Genomic DNA, 12,109 nt, shown 5'->3' on the forward strand with positions numbered 1-12,109 from the left:
GAGAGTATTTCACGAAAATACTTTGTAAATGAAATGCCAGTAGTGTTCAAAGTTGTATTTTTAAAAGATAAATATTCCTTTTTATACCTCCGTTTTGTGTCCTGTTTTTAATGACTTTCTCTCTAAGTAATCTATTAGTAGTTATCTCAGTTCCTTCCTTTGGGTTACTAGGATGTTGGAAAAGATGCCGAGCCTGCCTTGACAATTGGAAATAGGGTTCCACCGCAGCCCGTTCATGCTGAGAACTGGCTTTCCCCTCAAGCACCCTGCTGTGGCACCAGCAGGAAGCTAGGGTTAATTTTACACTGGCTCCCTCAGTGATGCATCTCTCATCAACACTACCGAAGGCTTTGATTCATCCGTCTCAGGGGCTCTTGGAATACCTAATTTTAATAATATCTATGAAATCAAGGGAAACTTTCCACTTACAGTTATTTCTTGTTTAAATAAATTAATTTTAGGGGAGAGCAGTAGGAAAAGAGCTAATGCATGCCAGGCTTAGTACCTAGGTGATGGGTTGAGGTGCAGCAAACCACCATGGCACACGTTCACCTGTTGCACATCCTGCACATGTACCCCAGAACTTAAAAAATAAAAGAAAAAAATAAAACTCCTTACCATGATATTAATACATTTAAAAAAATGTTTAAAGCAACAGCTGCCACACCTAAACACTCTACTCTCCTTCACTTAATCAACTAACATCGCAGATTGTCTGTTTCTGTTACTCCTGCCAGTTGAGTATAGATAGACTCCTCCCAGTTTGCTTGAATATACTAGTTGTTATGGTTAATTGTATGTGGCAACTTGGCTAGGCTATAGTGCCGAGTTGCTTGGTCAAACACCAGTCTAGATATTGCTGTGAAGGTATATTTTAGATGTGATTAACATTTAAGCCAGTAGACTTTGAGTAAAACAGGTTACCCATTATAATGTGGGTGGACCTCATCTGATCAGCTAAAGGCCTTAAGAGAGAAGACTGAAGTCGCCTGAGGAGGGAATTCTGCTTCGAGACTGCCTTTGGACTGAAAACTGCGACATCCAACTCCTGCCAGAACTTCCAGCCTGCCGGCCTGCCCTACAAATCTCTAACTTGCCAGCACCCATAATCGCAAGAGCCAATTCCTTAAAATAAATAGATCTCTCTCATATATATCTATATATAAATAAGCATAGATATATAGAGATATATAGATATGAATATGCATTACATTACACAATCAAATTGTGGCACATACCATCTCTCACAAACCTTTTCATCCATCATAGAAATCTATTAATGAAGCTGCTTTTCCTACAAAGTCCCAATGCTATTTATGGTTCTGTTGTTGCTCCAGAATTTTGAAATATTGCTGTTTTGTTATGTTTATGAGATACAGTAGTTAGCGTTTCTTCAATATAATAATGAATAGAAGCTTTATTTTATTTTACAAATGATTTTTTCATCTCCTTCCTTAGTCCTGTGACATCTCTAATTCTGACTTTTTTTATTACCAAGTTGCTTGTTAAATGTCTTCAATGCAAATGGAAGTTATTTTCATAGAAAATTAAAGATACATCTGCATTCAAGTTACATAGAGTTTTTTTTTTTTTAATTTTGGCCCAAAATGTATGCTTTGCATATAAGGCAGAAGAAACTGTATTATTTGAAAAGATAGCATAAATGCATGAGAATTTTAACTTGCCCAGTAGAACTGTGTGAGCCCTTGGGATTCTCAGCTGTCTGTCTTAGATGGTACATCAGGTAGATATGGCTTCATTTTCTACCACAGTTGCTACCATCTGCTGAGCACCTATTAGGTAGTCATGATGCCCAAAGTCTCTGTCTGTGTGTCTTCAGGCAAGTTACATGGACACAACGAGAGCTTCAATTTCCTTATAGGCAAAATTAAGAAGAAATAGTACCTACCTCACAGAATGGTAGGAAAGAGTCAATGAGGTAGCATCTGCAAATTGCACAACCAGTGCTCGGCCCATAGTGAGTTCTCAATAAGAGGTACGATTGTGATTCAACCAAAGTTCATGACCTTACCCACATTTAAAAAAATGTTTTGTGGGTCAGGAATGGTGGTTCACACCTGTGATCCCAGCGCTTTGGGAGGCCAAGGCAGGCAGATCACTTGAGGTCAGGAGTTCAAGACCAGCCTGGCCAACATGGTGAGACCCCCCCCCTTCCCAACCCCGTCTCTACTAAAATACAAAATTAGCCAGGCGTGGTGGCGGGCACCTATAATCCCAGCTATGTGGGAGGCTGAGGCAGGAGAATCGCTTGAGGCAGAGGTTGCAGTGAGCCGAGATCACTCCACTACACTCCAATCTGGGCAACAGAGTGAGTGAGAGCCTGTCTCCAGAAAAAAAAAAAAATGTTTTTGTGTTCATACATAGAACTGTACGGCCACATCATGTTGCTGGACTTCAAGAGACGAAATTCAGCTGTTTATACATACTCCAAACATTTACTCTGTCCCAAACACTGTCAGGCACAATGGGACACAAAAGGAGTACGGCTGGCCCCTGCCTTCAAAAACCTAGAAGGGTAGCTGCAACACACTGAACTTAAGTCTTTCACCCTTTAGCCAAAGCCATAAAAGTTAATTGTGAAAATATTCAGTGCTGACCACCCATGAATTGTGTCGATAAGGTGGTAATGACCTCTTGCTCTTGACACTTGAACTATTACTATCTATGCCCCTGCCCTACCTCCAGAGTATAAGCTGCATGAGAGTATGGTTCTCATCTGTCTTGTTTACTGCCATATCCCCAGAACCTGGTACACTGTAGGTGTTTAGTAAAGGTTTGTTACATTAGTATTTGTGTAGCATTTTAAACTACATTCAGGCTGGGTGCAGTGGCTCACGCCTGTAATCCCAGCACTTTGGGAGGCCAAGGTGGGCAGATCTCCTGAGGACAAGAGTTGGAGACCAGCCTGGCCAACATGGTGAAACCCTGTCTCTACTTAAAAAATACAAAATTTAGCCAGGCATGGTGGTGCACACCTGTAAGCCCGGCTACACAGGAGGCTGAGGCAGGAGAATCGCTTGAACTCAGGAGGCGGCGTTTGCAGTGAGCCAAGATCATGCCACTGCACTCCAGCCTGCGTGACAGAGTGAGACTCTGTCTCAAAAAAACATAAAAAATAAAAATAAATAAGCTACATTCATATGAACTAATAATAATAAAAGCTAACGTTATTTAGTGATTCCTACTTAACAGGATATATACATGCATGTATATACATATATATACATGCACATGTACATATATATACATGCACATGTATATGTATACACACACACACGTATATATATTTTATGTTTACTACAATGTGAAAAGTAAATTTATTAGCCTCCATTTCAGCTGAGACTTGGAGATGTACAGTAACTTGCTTGATTTTTTTTTTTTTTTTTTCAGACGGAGTCTCACTCTGTCACCCAGGCTGGAGTGCAGTGGTGTGATCTCGGCTCACTGCAAGCTCCGCCTCCTGGGTTCATGCCATTCTACTGCCTCAGCCTCCAGAGTAGCTGAGACTATAGACGCCCACCACCATACCCTGCTAATTTTTGTATTTTATTAGTTTTTATTCATCTTTTCGATATTTTGTGAGTTTTTAGTAAGGGAGACAGGGTTTCACCTGTGTTAGCCAGGATGTCTTGGATCTCCATGACCTCGTGATCCACCCACCTTGGGCCTCCCAAAGGCTTAGTTTTTAAGAGGCAGAAATGAAATTGAATCTGGTCTCTCCAATCACAAGCTTAAAACTTTCCACTGCACCAATATTTTATTTAATCTTCATATCAACCTAATTGGTAATATTATTATAAACCCCATGTTGTTCATTCATGTGCCATTATAGAGTGCCTGATATGTTCGAGTCTTAGTCCTGGAAATTCAAAGGTGAACACAACATGTCCCCTTCCCTCAAGAGCTTATATTCTGGTAGGGGAGCCTGCTAAATGACACAGTCATGGTGCCCCAGGTCACTTTATAACAGTGTCACTTCTCTGAGCCTTTTTTAAATCTGTAAAGTGAAAATCATATATTTCCCTCGAAGTTTCATTTATGAGGTGTTGATCAATGTAAAGTGCCCAGTACTATGCCTGGCAAAGTAAGTGCTCAATAAATAGCTATAATCATTATCCAGCCAATAGTCATATCAACAATGCTTTAATGACACCAGAGCTACCTTCATAGTAATGGGGATCCCATAAGGCCACACAATAACTTAAAAGAAGGAGACCTGCTGGCTCAGAGAAATTCAGGAGATTTTACTGAACAATGCTCCATTAGAGTTAGGTAGTGCTTGGCCTAAGCCAAACACGGTGAGGAAATTTCCTTCTACTGTCTTCTGATACGGTCTCAGTATCCTTCCAATTCTACCCACTCCCATTACAAGATAGACCACATCCCATTAACAAGAAGGCCAAGGAGGTCTCATCTCCTCTACCATTTCCCAAGATTCATAACATCGTCCCAGTTTTTCAGTTTGACAGTAAGCTTTGAAGTTTTAAGCTTGTTTACATTTTCTATCTGGGAGGATGACCTCAAAGGCATACTAAAGTAATTAATTATTGGGGCAACAGAAGGAAAGAAAAGAATTGATTATACACACAGGTATGCACATTCAAGGCCATAGAGCCCTATGGAGATGACATCAGATCTTGGATGGAAATGGTATACAGGACACATTAAAGAGTATTCTGCCCAACTGCATTCACTCTAAGTCTGTTTGAATATGAGACTACCCTAAAATGAATAGTCCTCTGTGGCATCAGACCTCTGAAACCTTAACTTGTTACTATTCCTCAATAAATACCTTATATGGTGCTTTAAGCTGTTTTCAAAGTAACTCCGTGCACAAGCATTATGTCATTTTTTTTTATTTTTTTTATTTTTTCACCCATCAATTCGTCATTTATATCAGGTATAACTCCCAATGCAATCCCTCTCCCCTCCCCCCTCCCCATGATAGGCCCCGATGTGTGATGTTCCCCTTCCTGAGTCCAAGTGATATTGTTCAGTTCCCACCTATGAGTGAGAACATGCGGTGTTTGGTTTTCTGTTCTTGTGATAGTTTGCTAAGAATGATGGTTTCCAGCTGCATCCATGTCCCTACAAAGGACGCAAACTCATCCTTTTTTATGCATTATGTCATTTGATCTTCACAACACACTGTGAACTAGCAGGGGCAGATGACTTCCTCACCATCGTTGCAGCTGAGGAAAACACATCTCAAAAGATGAAGAACTATACCCTAGGTCGCACAGCTAAGTGGATGTTGGAGCTGGGATGAGAATGTAAGATTCCTGAGTTCTCCCTATCTCTACCCCACTTCAGCTCCAGCCTCTGCCTATTATAGCTGAGGGAATATAAAGTAGGGGTTCTGAACATTTTTTGGTGCCATGAACCCCTTTGTAAGTCTGGTGAAGTACATGAAGTCCTTATCAGAATGACGTTTTTAAAATGAATGAAATAAAATACAAAGGAAACCAACTACAGATGCTCCTTGACTTACTATGTGGTTACATGCCAATAAAACGATCATAAGTTGAAAATGTCATAAGTCAAAAATGCATTTAATACACCTAACCTGCCAAACATTATAGCTTAGCCTAGCCTACCTTAAACACGCTCAGAACACTTTAGCCTACATTTGGGCAAAAAATTATCTAACACAAAGCCTATTTTATAATAAAGTGTCAAATATCTCGTAATGTGTTGAATACCATACTGAAAAGTGAAAAATGGAATCTGTTTCTGTACTGAAACAGAAAAACAACACCAAACAGAAACCTGTATGAGTACTCAAAATACATTTTTTACTGAACATACATTGCATTCACACCATTATAAAGTTGAAAAATGTAAGTCAAACCATTGTAAGTTGGGGATCATCTGGATATTGTAATAGTACACTTCTCAAAATATTTTTAAAACATGTTTGTGATATAGTAACATATATGCTCCTTTAACACCTGAAATAGCAATATGAAACAGCAACAAGTCTAATAACCACTTCAGTTTTGAAATAGTGATGAGCATAAACAACCCAAGAAATCCACAATATCATGTGATATGATAATATCTATGATACTGATGAAAAAGACGCAGGTACTGCTAACATCTCTGTATTTTGTAGCCTACATTTATAAGGAAAGAAAATGCCAAATTTCAGTTAGAGGTTAGTAAAAATATGAATTTAACTTTTCCATCCAAATTCACATACTCACTAAATTCTACCTGAAGTCACTATGTAAAGAAGCACCAACAGCAGGAAGACTGATGAAAGGTAAAGTGAGAGTTCCCAAATCGGGACTGGGAGTAGCTTCATTAAATGCGTTAATATTTATAAATTACTTAGAATAATGTCCATCACATGGTAAGCTCTAAAGAATCACTTATTAAATAAAATATATTTTAAACAATAAGATTTATAAATGATTTAGATACTAATTCTTTGCACATTTTGAAATTCTAAGTCAATGCATAAATGACAGGAGATGCCTTCAAGTTTGCATTTCCATGTGAAGGAGTGACAGATGAGCTTCAGTGTGAGCAAGTATAAAGTACCGCATTTAGGAAAAAATGAGCCACTACTCACAAGATGTTAGGCTCCAAACCATCAGTTCTAGCACAGGAAAGGGAACTAGGCATTGTTGACGTCCCTGAAGACATCTGCCCAATGAGTGGTTGGTATCATAAAAAGGCAAGAAATTCCAAGCAGAGTTTAAAAAAAAGAAAGAAAGAAAGAAAACATAAGGCATTATCTTATCCCCTTTTAAGAAAATAAGTTTTGTGCCCACACTAGTAAAATAGTCTGTTTCATGTGGCTGGGCCTCAAGACATGAAATTCAATATTTCAATTCATATGTGGTTCAAGTGCTTAATCTGTCTTAAGACATTCTGCCAGACAATAGGGGATGTATAGATAAATCTGAGACACTATTCTTGAGGAGTATGAAGAGGAACTCAAAGAATCAAGGGTGTGGATGAGTTTTAATACACTAATGAAACATATTCTACCCATTTGAACCAGTTCAGGAGACAAACACCTGGAATGCTGAATTCAATGTTTTTCACTTAATACAGCCTTCTCTCTCTCTTCCTCTCTCTCTCTCTCTCTCTCTCTCTCACACACACACACACACACACACACACAGAGCAGTGCATGCAGCACTTGGTAAAACCAGTATTACAATCATGCCTTGTTTATAGTATTTAATATAAGTGCACTTACCAGATAATTGAAACTTGCCCCTTCCAGTATTAACCTTTTAAAAATCATTTTAAATTTTAAAAAAATTTTAAATATTTCTGAGATACTTTACATCCTTTCCCATGATGTTAAAAGGTTTCGGACTTGTCCTGACCTCTCCTTTGCATTATGGATCCATGCTGCCACTGAGAACTTTAGTTATTAGATTGCACAGTCACAGAGGTATTAAGCCTGAAGTTGAGGGTTCCATCTTCATCCTTCAAGCCAAGAAGCCATCGAGCAATTTTCCCTTTCTCCCTGGAAGTATATCTGTTTTCATATCCAATCTCTCCTCTTTCTTCTTCTTGTTTGCTTCTTGTCTGTTATGGTTAGGAACCATATCATCAAGCTCCTAAAGAACTTGGAGTTAAGTAAGAGACAATTAATTGAAGAAAGAACCAAAAGTTAAATCAGAGACTATCATTGATTGATGACTCAAAGTTTTACTGCCAATTCTATAACCTTCATATCTGCTCCACTTCATACCACACCTAAAGACAAATCTCCTTACCCTGGCATTCAGGGCCTTTTATGATTTTGCTCCATACTTCATTTTAACTGTATTTTCCACTTGTACTACTCTTCAGATACACTACTTCAGCCAGACTGAACTCCCTGTGCCTCCCCATACATCCACAAGTCTGAAACTTACCCTTCATTCAAGGTCTAACTCAAATGCTACCTTCTCCATTAAGCCCTCCTGGATTCCCCTCACTCCTTCTCCATCTCTGAATGACCTCTCCCTTTCTTCGAGCCCTCAGAACCCTTTATCTGTACCTTCATCATATGACTTAACCACTGTCTACTTCATAGTATGCTCATGTACATGTCATCCTCTCTGCAAGGACCATATCTGATTCATTCATTCGTGCATTTACTTAGCAAATATTTACGGAGCACCCACTACATGCTAGACAACTATTCTAGACATTGATGCTACAACAGTAAGCAATCAGACAAAACTTCTTGTCCTTGAGCTTATGCTCTAGGGATGGGGTAGGGGTGTGTGTTTTCATCAGCTTGGGCAGTCATAACAAAAATACCATAGACTAGATAGTTCAAACAACAGAAATTTATTTCTCAGTTCTGGAGGCTGAACATTCCAAGATCAAATTGCTGACTGATTGGGTTTCCTGGTGAGGGCTCTCTTCCTGGTTTGCAGATGGCCACTTTTTCACTGTCTTTACATGGGAGAGAAAGAGAAAGAGAGAAGCTGGGGGAGAGAAAGAGAAAGCTCTCTAATATCTCTTCTTATAAGAGCACTAATCCCATCATGAGGGCCCATCCTTATGACCTCATCTCCCCCTATTTACCTTTCAAAGGCCCCATCTCCAAATACCATCACTTTGGGATTAGGGCTTCAACATATAAATGGCAGGGGACACAATTCAATCCATAGCACAAGTAGACTAACAATAAACAAAGTAAATAAATTATATAATATATGAGAAGGTACTAAGTGCTAAGGAAAAGATGAAAAGGGAAATAGGATAGAGAATATTGGTGGGCCATGTTGAATTTTAAATAGGGTGATATTTGAACACCTGAGAAAGCATCATTTGAGTAAAGATTTTTTAAAGGTAAGCATTTTCAAAGGATCACTCTGGATGCTGAGTGGAAAGTAAACTGTAAATGGTAAGGGAGGAAATAGGGAGACCCACTGGAGGTCACTGCAATAATCTAGATAAGAAATAAAGGTGATTTTGGACCACGGTTATAGCATTGGAAGTTATAAGAAATGGTATGATTCCAGATGTATTTTAAACATGTGAATTAATTGAATACAGGCTGTAAGAGAAAGAGTGGAATGAAGAATGAAGCTTCTTGGTGCAAACCAGTGGAACTTACTAAGATGGGGAAGACTACAGAAGGAGCAGATTTGAGAAGAAAGATCAGATTTGGAGATGTTAAGTTTGAGATGCTGAGTCTCTTTCAGGTGGAAATGCCAAGTAGGCAGCTGGATAAAGGAATCTGAAGGTTAGAAAAGAGGTCCAAGTTGCAAATATACAGTTGGAAATCATCAGCTTCAGATAGTATTTAAAGTCATGAAACTAAATGAGATTACCAAGGAGATGACCAAGGTCCAAGGACTGAGGCCAGGAGAATGCCAAGATTAAAAGGCCAGGGATATGAGAAAAACCAACAAGTGACACTGAAAAGGACCACAGGAGTGTAACATCCTAGAAGTCAAGTAAGGAAGTGAGCAAGGATGGAGTGAAGGTGTCAAATGCTGCTGAAAGGGCAATTAATGTAAGAACTGAGAAATGACCTCTGGATTTAGCAATGTGGAGGTCACTTGTAAACTTGAGTTTCAGTAGAGTGGTGGAGGGCACACGCCTAACAAGTAGGTTTAGGAGAGTATAAAAGCAGAAGAATTGGAAACTGAATATGCATAACCCTTTTAAAGAATTTGGTTGTACAGAGGAGCATAGAAATGGGGTTGAAACTGAAGGGGGAAATTGAGTCGAGAGCAGTTTTTAATATGGAAAATGACAATACCATTGCATGTTGTTAAGAATAATCAAGAAAATAGGGAGAATGACTGACATATTTCAAAAAGAGAGACAGTGAGCTGGGGAGAAGAAATGAAGAAAACAAGAAAGGAAGGGCAAGTGAAAAGGAGAAGAAAGGAGGCAACAAAGGAGAAAGAGCCAGAGAGAATTAAACTTCTAAAGTTGGGCACATGAAAAGTAATTTCATCTATTAGGACCCTTTCTCTTGCCTAGGGGTAGTGGTAGGGTTCTTGAACTGGCTTAGGCAAGGGTGATTTAGATAATTGCTACAAAGATTGGAGGTATAATGTGAAGAGAATGAAATCTAACTCCATGGGTAAAAGTCCTGACTCTGTGACCTTGAGCAAGTTACTCGGCCTTCCTCTGCCTCAGTTTTTTCATCTGTAAAATGGAAATGATGGCACTATCTTCCTCACAGGATTATTATGAGACTTAAATAAGTTATTTAAAGTACTTGAAGCATGATGTAAATGTGAAGTATCATCATTACTACTTTACGGAATCAAAAGCCAGGAATCTCCCTGGGCCTCAGAAACAACTACACTGGTGCCACAGAATGAGCCAGGCCTCTGCATGTCTCTTGTCACTATCGCTATCTGAATTATGACTTCATTCTTTCTTCTTGCTGCCATCACCAACAACTCCAGAGCTTCACATTTTAACAAAGCCAACTACACACACAGAGAGAACTGAAGTATACTCTGACCTCAAATACAGAAACTCTGAGGAAGGAACTCATTGACCAACTTGATTCAAGTGTCCAGACCAGGTAGCCATGGGGCTAGTGTCATGAAACAAAATGGGCGCTCCCGGAAAAACTATGTAAGTGGACTGGGATGCAGAGCAGTGCCCAAGAGAAACCAAAGTGGCTGGGCAGGGGTAGGGGAGGAGAGGCAGAAAATTGAGAAGGAAAGTGCCAGTCAACTAGAACAATAATTGCCACACCCTCCTCTCTCCATATCCCTCCTCATGCCACCAACAAAAAAGGCGAGCATGGGGAAGGTATAAGGATTCTCCATGGAGATTACGTTAATAAGCAAAGGCTTCTCTCTCATCCAGACCCTTGATAAAAATTGTAGCCCAGGCGTTAGAAACAATGACCCTTCTAATTATAGGGGGTCTCCAGGAAGCCTGCATGCTGGTGTACTTGTTTTATTTCTGGTTCCAGCCCTTGGTAAGCCACAATCTGGGTATAAGACACCCACCCCTTCCTCTGCCCAGAATATTTCAACAAGACTGCACACCTGATGGCTGGTAGTGATCTCTAGACTAGTTGAGTCTGAAGGCTGATGAGCATTCTTTCCTCCTTTCCCAATCTCCCATTCTGTGCAGTATCTGACACTTGCTTAAGCCCCCAGATTCTAAAACCACAGTCTGGTTGCTATGGTCTGAATCCTTGTGTCCCCTTAAAAATGCATATGTTGAAACTCTAACCCCAAGGTGATGGTATTAGAAGATGAGGCCTTTGGGAGATTAAATCACGAGATCAAAGCCCTCACGATTGGAATTAGTGCCTTATAAAAAAGAACACAAAGAGCTAGTTAGCCTTATTTACCATGTGAGGACACAGCTAGAAGATGCTATCTAGGAGGAATGGCCCAAGAGAGCTGACTTGCCCCTCCTGATGTGAGGACAACAGCTAGAAGACGTCATCTATGAACCAGAAATTGAGCCCCACCAGATACCAAATCTGCCAGCACCTTGATTTTGGACTTCCCAGCCTCCAGACTGGTGAGAAATAAATTTCTGTTGTTTATAAGATGCCCAGTCAGTGGTATTTCATTATAGCAGCCCGAACAGACTAAGACACCTGCCAAAATGCCGGATAATTAGAATACCAAGATGCAGCATGGAGAAAAAGCAGCTGGGAGCCAGGGAGTCAGACAGAAGGCTATTAAAGTTTGCCAGGCATAAGATGATCAGGGCTTGGACCACAGTAATGGAAATAGGACTAAGGAGGAAGAGATTTGAGAGACATTCTACAAAAAAAAAAAAAAAAAAAAAAGGAAATGGAAAAGGGGTCCCAGAAGTATAACGTAGTTATATTTATCCAGTACAACTTAGTGTCCAAAAAGAAAAGGGTAAGAGAACATTTCAAAGATAAAAATGTGATTACCAATAGACAGTGCAGTAGAGCTGAAAGAAAGAAGAAATATTAGATAATATAAATTTAAACTGTTTGCCACTGTTTGCCATGTCATCATTCTCAGGTAAACAGGAGTGAAAATATATAATTTTTGTTAAAAACTACCAAGAATTGCAGGCCTGGCCTCCCACACTTGGTAATTTCTTCCATAACTTCTTCCATTGGTTATGAAAGAGTATTGATGAGGGTGGGGAGTAT

Source organism: Rhinopithecus bieti, unplaced genomic scaffold (assembly GCF_001698545.2).
Source record: "Rhinopithecus bieti isolate Rb0 unplaced genomic scaffold, ASM169854v2 scaffold_75895, whole genome shotgun sequence".
Lineage (NCBI taxonomy): Eukaryota > Metazoa > Chordata > Mammalia > Primates > Cercopithecidae > Rhinopithecus > Rhinopithecus bieti.